At 40.1% G+C, this 15,534-nt stretch overlaps 1 protein-coding gene across 1 annotated transcript in view; it reads right to left on the reverse strand.

The window, feature by feature from the left end:
• Positions 1 to 14,780, reverse strand: part of RBBP8NL (RBBP8 N-terminal like) — a 63,696-nt gene extending 48,916 nt beyond the window's left edge. The window contains exon 1 of the mRNA XM_012539645.3: positions 14,478 to 14,780. The gene's annotated coding sequence lies outside the window, so the exon portion shown is untranslated. The remainder of the gene's footprint in view (positions 1 to 14,477) is intronic.
• Positions 14,781 to 15,534: the final 754 nt, after the last annotated feature.

Below are 15,534 nucleotides of genomic sequence, written 5' to 3' on the forward strand. Positions count from 1 at the left end.
CTTTGGTGCTATATTCTTCTCAATTTCTGCCTTCACTGGTCCCTTTATCAGCCAGAACAATAAATATTTTTTACATATGGTTCTGCTTCTGACTAATTATGGAACCTGTTTAAATCATGTCCTTGGGCATCTGTTTCCTCATCTGTAAATGGGAAAAAGTGTGTTAGATGAAATTATCTTTAAGGATTCTTTAAGTTCTGACATTCAATAAATCTACGATTTTTAGCAGTTAATCAAGAAATATTCATTGTCATTAACTTTGTCTCATCCTGTCTAGGTTATGTGACAGTTATAAAGTCAAATGTAGGTTTGCCATCCTCCTAATCACAAAGCTCCAAAATTTCCTTTTTGTCTCAAAGATCAAATATAAAGTCTTCTTGTAAAGCTCTTTGCCATTTAGCACCAGCCTACCTTTCCAATTTCATTATATGTTACCCTGCTACATACACACCAGGGATGTGTCTACTTGCTGTATCCTCATAGTCAGTCTCCTGTCTTCGTGCTTTTATATAGACAACCCCTCAGTCCTGAAATGTATTCCTTCACCTTATCTCATAGAGTTCTTAGCTTCTTTTAAAACTCAGCCCAAATGCTACCTTTGGGAAGCCTGTCCCAATACTTCCAATGATTGGTGCCTTTTCCTTACAAATTACTAATTATATTTTATACTTAAGTTTCCTATGTTCATCTCTTTTCTCCTTAATGTAAACCTTTTTGAGTAATCACTTTTTTTTCTTTTTTTTTTTGGTTTTTGAATCCCAAGTACCTGGAACACAGTGGGGGCTTAACAGATACTTTTTTAAATAAATGAACAAAATATGCCTGGAATTCGGCAAAGCATTTATCAATCTCTCATGCTCTCCATGTGGACAAGATAAAGAGATATGGGCTGAATTACAGTTAGGTAGATTCAAAACTGGTTCACTACCTAGACCCAATGACTAGTCATTAATGGGTCTGGGTTAATCCATGAAATTTCTAGGGTGAAGTGTACCTGGTTTCTATTCTTAGTTGTTTACAGTATTTTTAATTAATGACTTGGATAAAAAGTGTAGATAACTTACATAACTGGTAACAAGAAGGAAGGATGGCTAATACATTGGATGACAGAGTCAAGTTAAAAAAAAAAAAGATCAACATGACTTGGCAAAACAAAAAGCTACTGTTATCTTAGGGTTGCACTGAAAGAGTTAAAATGTCCAGGATTAGGGATGTCATCATCCCATTGTTCTCTGCTAACATCAGACCACATATAATTGCTGAGGCCCGATTTAGGAAAAACTAGACTTCTGAGATAATTTATGACCCATAATTTATGACCCTGTGATTCTTTGTATTCCCAGAACTTAACATAGTACCTGACACATAGTAGGTACTTTAGTAAATGCTAATTGACTAATGAATTGGTAGACTTCTGAGGAATTAGAAAGTTCATTGGCTGGGAGTCAGGAAACTTGGGCTCTAGTCTCATCTTTGCCACTGTCCTCTGGATAAGATAAGAAGGAAAAGGGTACAATTAAAAGGACGTTTGACTTGTCAAAAGACCTGGATTTGAGTTCCAGTTCTGATACTATGTGACTTTTGAATAAGTCCCTTAACAGTTTCTTAATCTGTAAAATAAAAATACTACATCTTTTACTAGAGATGTAATATGGAGGAATATCTAGAAAGCCAGCAAGCCTGGAAGTCAAGAAGCATTGAGATCAAGTCTTACTTTTGATACCTACAGACTAAATGTGTCACCATGGGAAAATGACTAAACTTCTCAATATTCTTGACAACTTTTAAAGACTAAATTATAATTTGAATTAAAAGAAAATTTAAATATTTTAAAGACAAAAAAATCTCAGATGAGCTGCTGATTTTGTCAGGACAAAATAAATAAATAAATCTTTGCATTTAAATGCCTTTTTGGATTGTTGTGAAGAAAGAACTTTATAAATTTCAAAGTATCAGTCAGTCAACTGGCATTTATTAATCTCTTACTACACACCAGGCACTGTGCTAAGTACTGGGACTACAAAGGAAGGCAGTTCCAAATGTTAGGAGTGCATAGTCTAATTGAGGAGTTAATATATAAACAAGATACATACAGGAAAAAAATAGGGGGTAATCTCATAAGGAAGGCATTAAGATTAAGGAATAAGGGGAAAGACTTCTTGCAGAAAGTAAAACTTTAGCTGAGAGTTAAAAGAAATCAGGAAAGCCAGGAGATAGAGATTAAAAGAAAGAGCTTTTAGTATTCTTTAACCCAGAGTCATAGAATGTTAGACTTAGAAATGGATGTGAGAAATCATTTCATTCAGTCCCAGTATGACAAATGAAGAAATTGGGATTGAGAGTGATCCAGGGATGTACACAGTATCATACCATGAATCAGTGACAGAATCAATGAAACCTAAGGGTCCTGGTTTCTAATGTATGAATTTGTCATTCTATCTCTCTGCTATTAGAATTCTTAATATCTCTGTATGTTTTTTCTTGGATATGAGGAGGCAGCATACTATGGTGGAAACAACATGAGTCTTAGTTAGAAAACCTGAATTAAAGTGCCAGACTCCTAAATTTCTTAGATTAGTGATGAAACGCCTGGGATTTTTTTTTTTAATGTGCCTGAGTTGTCACTTAATCTCTCAGCCTCGGTTTCCTTATTTGTAGAAAGAGGGGCTTAGACTTGATTGTCTAACACAGATCTAAGATCAAATGTCTTAGGGAAATTCCCTTGACATTTCCACAACCTTATTGCATTTCAAATAACTTAATTTCCATGTAATATCTTACAGATGCAGAGAATGATGTCTATTTTCTTCCTCCTCCTTTTCCTTTTCTTTCCCCTACTCTTCTTCTTCCTCTTTCCCCTCTTCCTCCATCTTTACATCCTCCTCCTATTTCTTAGAATCCCCAAGTCTGCAGGGCCTCAGTTGCTAAATCTCTGCCTCTTGAGTCAAACTTAATTCCTGGAACCTCCATTCTGTCCCAGACATCAGAAGGTGGCACGGAAACTTTTCTGCTGGTTTCTGTGCTAATTCCTTTAAGTGAACAGGGCTGAGCGCCTGGCTCCTGCAGATGATATAACTGCTATGTGAGGATGGTTGCTGCCTCCTAACTACAGAGCTGAGAATAGCATGTACCAGTGACAGACTTGGAAAGCCCCTACTGATTGAGTGTAGGAAAATATGCACACAACACACCTTGCTTGCATTCATCAGCAAGGCAGTCTGCTGGAGCAAAAAACCTTCACATCGGCAGATCCTTAAAGGTATCTGGATTACATAGACCCCTCTGGCAGCAGTTGTGAAATTCTAGAAGAATGCTTCTTCCATTTTTTTTTAATCTCAAGATTTCTGCCAGAGAACATCCATCCATCCATTCCTCCCTCCCTCCATCCATCTGTCTATCAGTGTATCTATCCATCCACCCAACAAACATATTTATTATCTGTTGTGTGAAGGGCACTGTTCTAGATTCTAGGAATACAAAGAGAGCTTCATGAGATCATAGATTTAAAGGTGGAAGGGATGTTAATGTAGAAATCTTTTGGTCTAAACTTTGTTTTTCAGGTAGGAAAAACAACCTTAAAGAGCTATGTGGACTTACCCAAAGTAACACAAAGTAACAGTGAAGATTTGAAAACAAAAGAGGTTTTTCAACTCTAAACCTAGAACTTTCCTAGAGGGAAGTTTTGTTCAATAGGGAACGTTAGAAGGGCATTTCCCTCTCTCTCTTCTGTTTTTGAAGGAAGCAGCTTCTCTAGCACCTCAAGATCCAGGAGGGAATATTTCTGTACCATCCTCCTCCTCCCCCACACACTTCGATTATAACTGTAAGACGCAAGATGGTACAGTAGACTGAACAATCAATTTGGAGTCAGGAAGACCTATATTCAAATACTGATTCACACACACAGCTTTATCACTTTTTTTCTGCCTCAGTTTTCTCAACTATAAAATGGAGGTAACAGCCACAGGATTGTTGGGAGGATCAAATGAAATAATCTTTGTAAAGTGCTTTAAACACCTTAAATTCTAGCATTTGTCTATCTAAACATACTTCACCTAAAAGGTGTTTAAACTTAAGTTGGTTCCAGGAATGAGTTTGACTCGAGAGGCAGAGATTTAGTACTGAGGCTCTGCAGACTTAGGTATTCTAAAAAATAGGAGGAGGATGTAAAGATGGAGGAAGAGGAGGGGAAAGATGGACTAATAACAACAGAAAGGGATCATAGGAATTATCTGGTCCAACCTTTTTTGCTCCTTAACCCACTTTCCACAACAACAACAACAATCTCCAGAGTAATTTAATATATTATTCATAATATTCTACAACTATTTATTGCTTAAGGTACTATTAAATAATTTTTTTTATCAGAAATTTCTTGGACTATTATTAAGAAACTCAAGGTGTTGGAGAAGCACCAGATAAGAACCACTCATCCAGTCTAATCCTCCTCATTTCACAGATGAAGATAATGACTTGTGAAAGGTAAAGCTAGGTAGCACCCTAGTGCACAGAGCACTGGGCCTGAAGTTTGACTCTGAGTTCAGATTTGACCTCAGACATTAACTAGTTGTGTGATCCTGGACAAGTCACTTAACCCATTTTGCCTCAGTTTCCCCATCTGTAAAATGAGCTAAACAAGGAAATGGAAAACTACTGTAGTTATTTTCCCCAAGAAAACCCCAAATGAGGCAGCAAAGAGTCAGGACTGAAAAACAACTAAACAACAAAAAGTGACTTGTGAAAGATACCAAAGTTAGCTGAGGGTAAGTGTCAGAGCTGGGATTAAAATAAGTCTTCTGATTCTAGGTTCTATAGTCTTTCCACCAGTATATGCTGCTGTTTCTGCTTCCTCTTATTTGTCTTTGACTATGTTATCACTGAGCACTAGTGTGGCCCAAAGGAAAGAAGACTGGATTTAGTCAAAAGTTGTTGTTCAATCATGTTTGACGCTTAATGACCCATTTGGGGATTGATTTCTTGGGCAAAGATACTGGAGTGCTTTGCCATTTCCTTCTCCAGCTCATTTTACAGATGAGGAAATTGAGGTAAATAGAGTTGTGTCTTGCCCAGGGTCACACAGCTAGGAAGAGGTCATTTGAATTCAGTTCTTCCTGACTCCATCTATCTACCAGTGCTCTCTCTACCATACCACCTAGCAGTCTTTAGTCAAGAAATCAAGGTTTGAATTCGGCCCCTGTCCCTATAAGGCTGTGTGACCTTGGGCAAGGTACTTTTTTTTTCCCATGACCCTGGATTTCTTCATTTATAAAATGATGGGGGTTGGATAGATAACCTTTGTGTTCTACAACTCTGCTTTATGATACTGTGAATGTGTTCAAGATTAGAGTTATATACTTTATCTCATTGGAATCTCACAATAATTCTGTGAGGTAGCTCCTACAAGTAAGTAGATTATTACCACTTACAGATTAGTAAACCCAGACTTGCCTGTGGTCACATAGCTAATAAATGTCAGAGACAGAATTTGAACCCATCACTCTCACTCTAAAGTCTAGTATACTATGCAATCTGTCATGTGGTCTTTTATGCTCTCTCCAATGGGAAAACAGAGGATGTGTCAGGGCTGTGTTGGGGCTAACTCCTCTTGTTAAAGTTCCAGTGTGAGCATTTATGCTTCCGGACTGATTTCAGCCAACACTGCATCCAGGCTTTGATTTGTTTTGTTAATTGTCTAGATTTAACAAACTATGGGGAAAATGCTAACAATGAAGATCAAACTTAAAAGCTGGTTCTGTAATAGTTCTGCTCTTCCCTCCAAAAAAAAAAAAAAAAAAAAAAGCCACTTGTTAAATGTTTACTAACTTGCCTCTGGAGAGGGTGCATTTTATTAGCCTCCTTTCCTTTCCCCTTTCCCCTTCTACTTCTCTGTAGGGTGAAACAAGTTTCTATGTCAAGCTAAACATGTATGATATTCCCTCTTTGAGCCACATCTCATGAGATTAAGACAATATTCATCTCCTTCCCTTCTTTACCTCAATTGTAATAAGTCTTTTTTGCCTCCTTCATGTGATGTCATTTAACCCATTTTACCTTCCCCTACCTCTTCTTCCAATACAACCCCCTTTCCTCCCCTGGTTTATTTGTTATATCCTCACATTAAAGTCAATTTACCTACACCCTGTAAGGATAGAGCGTGCATTTTAAACAAAGGTCCAGTGGCAAGAATAAACCTGGCCCTTCTATCAAATCATAAAATGAAAGAGCTCTGGGAGACTATCTAAGCCAACCCCCTAATTTTATGGATAAGGAAATTAAGACTCACTCAGAACAGCTGAGTGATTTGCTCAAAGTCACACAGGTGGTGAGGGGCAGGGCCAGGATAGTGTGCCAGAGCACACAAATTTGTTTAAACATTAAACTGAGAAAAAAAAAAAATATAACGACAAGGATACATTTATTGGGGATGCACAGACCATCTCAGTCGGGCCTTTGCTTCCTTTACTTTTGCGAAAAGTCCAAGATAAGTCACCCAGTGTCCTTGCCCGTCTCCCTGGGTATCCACAGAAATATCTCCCTTCAGTGCAAGTGTAGTTGCTGCCGGGGGGCAAAGTCTCCACTTTAGCACTATTTACTTATAGAAAGAAATATATTAGTTATGGCTTGAATGAACTCAAGTCATTAAAAAAAAAATCCCAACAACCTACGCCCTTTCCATCCTCCTGCTGGAAGAACAGCCCAACCAGTTTGGCGGAGTTTGGCGGGTTTTTCCTCTCCAGGCATGTTCCCATCAGCTTTACAGGATCTGGGGCCTGGCTCAGGGTGTGACTGGTGTGGCTATGTCCATGAGCTAAGTAAGACAGGGTGGGGGTGGGGTCTAGCCCTGGGGCTGGAGCTTTTAAAATGAGCAAAGGGATTTGTATATTTTTTTTTCTTGGCCCTCGGAGTTCACAACTAATTAGAAAGAACATTGAAGGCTTCATTTCTGCTACTTTCTGGCTATATGACCTTGGAAAAGTAATTTCCTCTCTCTACATCAAAGTTTCTTCCTCTGTAAAATGTGGGGTTTGAAGGATTTCTAAAACTCTTTTCAATTCTAACACTATATTGTATGTATCTATAGAAAAACTCTACTGTGTAGAGGTACTATATATTTAATTTATGGAACTGGCATGGAGCTAGGTCAGGTTCAGGATGCCCTGGACTGGACAGAGTGAGGAGGGTGAGCCCTGTGATATGATCAGTTTTAGGGAACAGCTACATTGGCTTATCCTGGTTTTTAGTCACTGCCTCACCCATTTTTCCTTTTCAACATCCTCCTATGATTGAAGGGGCTGATCTGTGCTCCAGGAGACAGGGTCTGGAGGGCCTTTGGTAGTGGAGGATATTGTCTAGGACACGGTGGATTTTCCCTGCCATGTGTTGCAATTATTATGACCATGGACTTTTAGGAATAGGATCTTCCCTAGATTCAAGGGGACTTCTGTGGGCTCTCATCTTAATGTTTGTAAACAATGAAAAATTCTTGGTCTCCAGAAGTCCTGATCGCCAAACTCCCATTGGTAGGCTGGGAAGGGGAATCTAGATAAGTATGGTGTCATGATAAGAACTATGGAGACAGGAGGCCTGGATTTTAGTCAGTTAGTCAACAGATGTTTATCCCCAGCCTATTGTTCAGCTGTTTCAGATCCCATTTGGGGTTTTCTTGGCAAAGATATAGGGTTGGTTTGCCATTTCCTTCTTCAGCTCATTTTATGGATGGGGAAACTGAGGCAGGGTTCTGGAACTTAACCGAGATCACAGAGCTAGTAAGTAACTGAAGCTGGATTTGAACTCAGGAAGATGAATCTTTCTTGACTCCAGGCCTGGAGCTCTTTTCATTGCACCATCTACTTGCCCCTATTTCAGCCCTACTATGTGCTAGTATAGGTTCTGTGACATTACTTCTTTGTGTTCCCCACTTGCCTCATTTTCTCTAACCTTCAAGGATAGTTCAAATCAATTAACAGTTAGCATTTGTAAAGAGCTTACAATGTATTAGGCAATATTCCAAGAACAAGGGGTACAAATATAAAGCATGAAGCAATCTTGACACTCTAGGAGCTTATGTCTTCTCTTCCATGGTGAAGCCAGATCTGAAGTATTCCTCTTCACAAATCCCTTTGAAGTTTGTACTCTTTTTCTCTATCCTCCTCTTCAAATACCAATTAGAAACTTGAGTAAAGTTCTAGGATAAAGTTATCCCCTTGGATAAAGGGGGTCTACTTCCTCTACTAGTCCATGAGCTCCCTGAAGAATGAGCTTGATACATTGGCAACATTGGGATTGGATCCTGGTTCCTCTTCCACTCTGCTACCTATCACCTGTACAATCTGGGAAGAGTCACTTCCTTTCCTCATTTATAAAATGATTAATTTGGAGTAGATGACTTTCAAAATTCTTTCCAACTTTAAATCCTAAGTATGGGTTTATGAAATAATAAGAGCTTCATTCTGCATATTGAGTTTATGGCCTGAACTGGGTAGATACTCAATAATTGGTGGATGAATGAATGAACAAATCTGTTAAATAAGGGATTTAAGTGAGATCTCTGAGTTCCCTTCTAGCTGTAACATGCTGAGATTCTAAAGAGCATGACCTTTGGTCTCTTCATACCTTCCTCCCTACCACCCCAGACATTTTCTTCCTGCAGGGAAGAGAGACTAAAAGCTACTTTAGAATCTGGGCATTCCACCGTGAGGTTGGTCAGTGGCTGTCGCCCATCCTGTTTCTTTACTTGCTCATCAGCTATGGAAGCCACGAGGGACTTGGGTGTTTCAAGAGCCTCCCAGCTCAAGTAACTGAGCTGGGTCTTGGTTTCAGATTTCCTGCCCTTCAGGTTCTATTCTGGAATTCTCCTCCTCCTCCTCCTCCTCCTCCTCCTCCTCCTCCTCTCGTCCTCCTCCTCCTCCTCCTCCTCATTGTTTTGCTTTATTCTTTGGATTTTCCTTTTAAACTCCCCCATTTCCCAGCTGCCTCTGCTCTGGGAAGGGGTGTGTGTTGGGGCTTGTGGAATGTTGTGGGGGGTGTGGGGGATCATCCCCAGCACAGCCTCCTCAGGTAACAGGATCCTCAGCTTAGTGGGCACTCCTGCAAACCTCTTGCCCCACCGGTCTGCCCTAGCCCAGGCTGGCTGGGAGTTCATACAAAGCCTGCCCACAGATATCTGGAGACTTGTCTCTCATTGGCTGCTTTTAGTCTGGTTCCTGGAGCCTGGAGCAGTTTAACCTTTTATGAAAAACTCACCTGCACCATGGGTTACTGAAGACTTGGTAAGAGGATTTTAAAGATTTTTTTTTTTTTTTTTTTTTTTTTTTTTTTTTTTTACCCTTCCTTGACAAAAGGGAGGTTTTTGGCTTCAGGGCCACTGAAATCTCAGACTAGGATGGGATGACCCACTTTTGAAATCTGGCAGGCCCACCCCAAAAAGGCCAGGTTCCTGGGTGGTCTAAGGAAAGGATTCATAGAATTCACTCATCCATCAGTTATTTGTTTGTCCTTGATTTTTCAGTGATCCCTTGTTCTATCTTTTCTCCCTAGGCTTGACATATGAGGATAGAACATTGTCTTTGCTGATCTGTCTTTCCTAGGTCAGACTTACAGGTCAGTTCCAGAAAATATGACATCTCAAAAAACAAAAACAAATAATGCAACTTATAGTAGAGCACTGGGTTTGGACTCAAGATTTGAATTCAAATCCAGTCTCAGATACTTACTAGCTGGATGATCTTAGGCAAGTCACTTAAATCTCTCTCAGTTTTCCCAACCATAAAATAGGGATGATAATAACACCTAACCCCCACCCCCATTGTTGTGAAGATCTATTAATATAATATAGTATATATTATATATAGTATATACTGGTATAGTGCTTAGCACAGAACCTGGCACACAGGAAGTACTCAATAAATGCTTATTCCCTTACCACTTCCTTCCCTTCCTTTCACTGACTTTCAATGTTCTGTATTCTTTTCATTCATAGTTTTCCCAACATCTTTTTTTCCCCCCATATCTTCAGGATGTGATCTATTGTAATTTGCTTTAGCTCCCTGGGCCACTTATGTACTCCTAAATTTGCTTCATTCATGTAGGAGCAAATGAATCATAAGTCAGGGCCTTATTTCATAGAAATTTTTATCACAGTTAATATCCGTTCCTTAAAGATACCATAGAATCCCAGAGGTAGAAGGACCCTAGAGTTCATCCAGTCTAATTCATATTTGAGCAAAAATCTCTCCTCTTAAGTTTCTACTTGAAGATCTCCTGGGGAACTTGCTGTGATATGGAAATTTATTGTTAGAGGCAGACTATTCCACTTTTGGACAGCTACAATTATTAGGAAGTATTTTTCTCAAATATGTCTCCAGAAGCTTATATCTATTCCATTAATTTTCTTTGGGACTAAAACAAACTTAATCTCTCTTCCATATGATAACCCTTCGAATGTTTGGGAACAGACAATAGCAAAAATAATAACCTACATTTATGAAACTTTTTATATAACTTACAGAATCCCCTTTAGGTGGCCTAATTTCCAGTGCCTTCACACTATTCCCATCAATTGGGGTCTTTTAATGTTTAAGTATCAATATTTTATTCTATCAGCTTCCCCCTTTTTCTTTTAGGGAGTTCAACACTTGCCCTCTAAGACTTGGTGATGCTCAGAAGAGTCTGGACAGAATCACCAGTGGCTCACATTCCCAAATTCCTGTGGATAGGACTTATTTCAACCCAACAATCTAACTTGAAGAAAGTGTTTGGATGGTCCCTTGGAATTTGTTTTAACAAAGTAGGGGCTGAGCTTTTGAGGCAAAAACCAGCCCAGTTAACAGATGGGTCAAGGACAAACCCCAGAAGTCTACTTCTTAGCTCCCCTACCCAGTATGTTCAACAAGGCTCTGTTCCCTTTAGTGAAAGGGAAAGTACAGAAAAGCTTCATCCCCTTTGCACTAGGGAGGCTCTGTTAGATAAATCAGAATGAAGGCTGTCTGAGAATAGACAATAGCAGCAGTATGCTGGCTCTACAAAGCCCTTCACTGTATTTGGATCCCTATGTGTGTGAAGTGTTCCAATGGGCTTCTCAATAGGGCCCTGTATTTGTCTGTTGGAGTCTGTATTTGCTTAGAAAGAAGAGAAGTTTCTAATGGATGTTTCCAGTTGTATTACCCTTTCTTGCCCTGTTCTTTAGTTGTAATATTTTTCCTAAATCAAAAAGTAGAAAGTCAAGTTTTTTCTGTGTTCTAGTGTTTTGAAGCAAAGGGAGGACAAATCAGTGAATTCAGTCAGGTTATCTGAATTTTTTTTCTCCAAACTAACTCTCTCTGTCTCTCTCTCTGTCTCTCTCTCTGTCTCTCTCTCCCTCCCTCTCTTCATCACACAATTAATTTTCTTTCTTTCTGTCTCTCTGAATGCCTGTCAATCAGGTTATCTGAATTTTCTTTCTCCAACCTCTCTGTCTCTGTCTCTGTCTCTTTGTCCCTTTCTCTGTCTGTCTGTCTTTCTGCCTCTCTCTCTTTCTCCTACCTCTCTCTCCCCTTTTCTCTCATTTTTTATCTCTTACCTCCTCTCTTCTTCTTCTTCTTCTTCTTCTTCTTTTCTTCTTCTTCCTCCTCCTCCCCCTCCCCCTCCCTCACCAAGTTTCCTCTCTTTCCCCTCTCTTTCTTCCTCTGTATTTCTACCTCTCTTCTCTGTGTCTATCTGCCTCTTTCTCTCTCTCTCTGTCTGTCTCTGTTTCTGTCTCTCTTCTTTCCATACATTCTCCCCCTCTCCATACATTGAGTGCTTCTGGTAAGAAGATTACTTGAAAGCAATCTTCTTTAGAGTTGTGCTCTCAGGATGAAAGGTTCCTGAAGGGATCTCACTTAGGTGCTATCCCTCATCTGGTCTAACTTGGTCCAGGAGCCAATAATTAGCCTGGGTAATGTGAATTTCATAGAAGGAGAAAACACAATCCTTACCCTTGGGGACTTTGTTGTCTGTTTTAACAAACAAGTCTAAAACCCATGCAATAGTTAGTGAAGGATATAGGACCATGTGAATAGGGGTTCAATAGTATGGCACAAATATTCAGAGAATGGGACAGAAAGCATTAATTGTGTGATGAACACAAGTGGCAGAGGAGTCAGAGAAGGGTAGTCTGGTACAGTGGAAAGAGAACTGTTAGTTAATCAGAGAACCTGGGTTAGAATCTGACCTCAGATACTTAACTACCTGTGTGACCTTGGACAAGTAACTTTCCCTACTCTAGGTCTCAGTTTCCCCATCTGTAAAATGAAAAAGCTGTGTGAAAATGTGACATTTAACATCTTTTCTGGTGCTAAATCTACATGTGAGTCTATGTCCATTATTCTAAATGCTGGGTGGCTCAGTGGACCTGTAGTCAGAAAGACTCATCTTCCTGAGTTAAAATGGTTCACACTAGTTGTTACTTCATTCCGTTTGCCTCAGTTTCCTCATCTGTAAAATGAACTGGAGAAGAAAATGGCAAATCACTCCAGTGTCTCTGCCAAGAAAACCCCAAATGGGATCACAAAGAGGCAGATACGACTAAAAATTACTCAACAACAACAACAGATAGAACACTGTGTCTGGAATCAGGAAAACCTAAATTTGAGTCTGATCTAAGATACTGCGTTACTTTGTAACTTTGGCAAAGACACTTAACTTTTGTCTGCCTCAGTTTCCTCAACTGTTAAATGGAGATGATAACAGCACCTACTTCCCAGGTTTGTCTCGAAGATCAAATGAGAGAATTTTTTGTAAAGTGCTTAGCACAATGCCTGACACATAGTAAGTGCTTAAAATACTTGTTTCATTCATTCATTCATTCATGTTTATTACACATCCTCTACATGACTATCCTGTTGTCACTCTCGGTTCAGATTAATCAAAACTCAATTTGTTAACCTTTCCTCTTCCCCTCTAAGATAGTTTTCTCTTCCCAACAACCTCAACTAAGCTCAGTTCCCTTATCTGCAAAAATAGGGATGATGGTGCTTGCATGTATTACCTATTCTCGGGGCTTAGTATAAGGAAAAAACTTTCTCAACATTCACATCCTGCAGAAATGTCACCACTGAATATACACACATCATATATACACATACAAATACACTGACCCAAACTTGCACGCAGACACACCTGTAGATGCTGGTGTGGTATACACAAACAGCCCTGATCCCTTGTTTGAGCAATGGTTTGTGCCCACACCTGCATGTCTGACAGCACACCCATGCACCCCTATGCTCATAGACTGTTCAGGCTGGCATGCACACATACAAGAACAATGCAGGATTGAGGTACAGCTTAGGACTTGAGGTGTCAACTTGCTCTCCTGTCCCCTATAGCTCAGGTAACAGAAACCACTGCAACCTGATTCCCGGGCCAGGCTGAAGTCAAACAGCTGCCTTTGGGGTGGAGCATAAAGGATGGCCTGGCATGGGGGCTGGGGGGAAGTTAGGGAAGATTTGGTGGAACATAGTCTTAGGATTCAGGGGCTGTCTGTCTTTGTAGGCAAATGATGAATTCACTAGTGCTGGACAGGGGACCATATCTCTAAAATGGGGTAAAGCTGGAAGCAAGAAGACGTCTTATTTCAGTCATTCTTAGCTCAGAGAGCCATAGTAGCTGCCATGCCCCTCGAAGGGAATGAAGGGGGAGGGCTGGGGATGGAGAAGGGGACTTTTTCTTCCTCCCACATTAAATTCCCATAGTCCCTCTCTTACTCCCAAATGCTCCCAAATAAGGGATTTGGGAAAATCTCCTTTTACATAACTGAGTTCTCAGCCAACAGACCAATGCCCTTCATGCTGTCTTTTTGTTGCTTTCACCTCTCCATATTCCCTGCCCCAGACTGGGGATAAAAGAGGAATAAAAAAATAAGAGCTATTATCTAAATGAGTATTCTCAAGAGAAGCCAGGGCAGACATCCTGCTTTCCTGAGTTCACTCAGGACTCAGTGTCTCCCACTCAGCCTAGTGGTCCTCATTGTAGTGGATTCTGTTCCCTCCTCCAATTCCATTTAAGGCAATAGTTTTATTCACTTCTTTCCAGTTGAAGCAACTGGGGCAAACTCCAGGCATTTTAGCCCTCCCTTGCAAGGAGGGGAGAAGTAAGAAATCACTTTTATGGGCAGCTGTGACTTTGTAGGGAAAACCAAGCCCTCCTCTGCCAACTGAGCCACCAGAGAAATGTTTGGGGATTCCAGGCTTGGATTAAAATGCATAGACCCCATTCATGGAGGAGAGCAGAGCACACAGTCCTGCTTGACAACACAGAGAGAGTTCCTTTGCCACACCGAGGACAGTACCTGGAGCTCAGCTACCTCACATACTGGAGGAAACTTAAGCTCCGGAGATCCATCTCCCTTTCTCTTCCTCCCCAGCGGTTACACACTGAAGTCAATGCTTTTTTTCTTTCTGTTTCATAGACATTACTGACTTTTAGAGCATCAGGGCCAGTGATGGGCCCCTGGTACTTACATCATGGCTCTGCCCCTCTGGTCTTCTCCTGCTCGGTCCGGCCTCTACCTTTGAGTCAAGAAATGATCTCCTGGTACACAGGAGAGCTATAAAGGAGCAGTGTGTGAACTTGCACAGACAATAAGCCATAATTTTTGACCAAACTCGCTATACTGGTTTGCGTTTCTTCAATCCAGAAGCAGAAAGGAGGGAAAGCCAAGCCGAAGTTGCTGAACAAGTTCTGCTATAACACAAAAAAGTGGTAAAACGGGTAGGGTGTGAACTCAAATAGAGATCTGATTGTTTTCTCATAATTACGGCTCAGCCTGTACTGTTGGTTGAAGTCAATCCAGTTAACAAACAGGTTGAGTTCAATAAATGCATTCTGACATTAAGGTCACTTTTGTTTTGGGCAGAGGGGTAAAATATCATTGGTTGGGTAGGAGGAAGAAGATTCTGCAGCTGTGTCTCATTTCCTAGAACCATATAATACCAGAAGTAAAAGAGTGCCTTAGAGATCATTTAATCTACCATTTTATAGAAGAGGGAACTGAGGCTCAGAGGTTACTAAGGTAGTATAGTAGCTTGGGCATTAAACCTGGAGTCAGGAACACTGGCTTCAGACACTTACTAGCTGAATGCCTCGGTGCCTCAGTTTCCTCATCTATAAAACCAGGATAATAACATCACCCCCCTCCCAAGGTTTTTGTGAAGATCAAATGAGATAATAAAGCTAAAGTGTTTAGCACAGTGCTTAACACATAGTAAGCACAACATTAATGTGTGCTATTTTTTTATTAATAGTAATATTTTTATTTTTATCTGTAAAATAGGGTCAATAATAGCACTTATCTCATAGGAGTGTTTTGAGGAACAATTGAGAAAACCTAAGTAAAACATTTTGTAAATTTTGAAGTGTTATTAAAATGTTGGCAATTATTATTGTTAAGCAATCAAGGAACATTTATTATGTTTCTATTATATGCCAGGCACTGTACTAAGTACTGGGATGCAAAGGAGGCAAAAGATAGTTCCTGTTAGGTAGGAACTCACAACCTAATGGGGGAGACAATAAACA

This window comes from Sarcophilus harrisii, chromosome 2, assembly GCF_902635505.1.
Source record: "Sarcophilus harrisii chromosome 2, mSarHar1.11, whole genome shotgun sequence".
Classification (NCBI taxonomy): domain Eukaryota; kingdom Metazoa; phylum Chordata; class Mammalia; order Dasyuromorphia; family Dasyuridae; genus Sarcophilus; species Sarcophilus harrisii.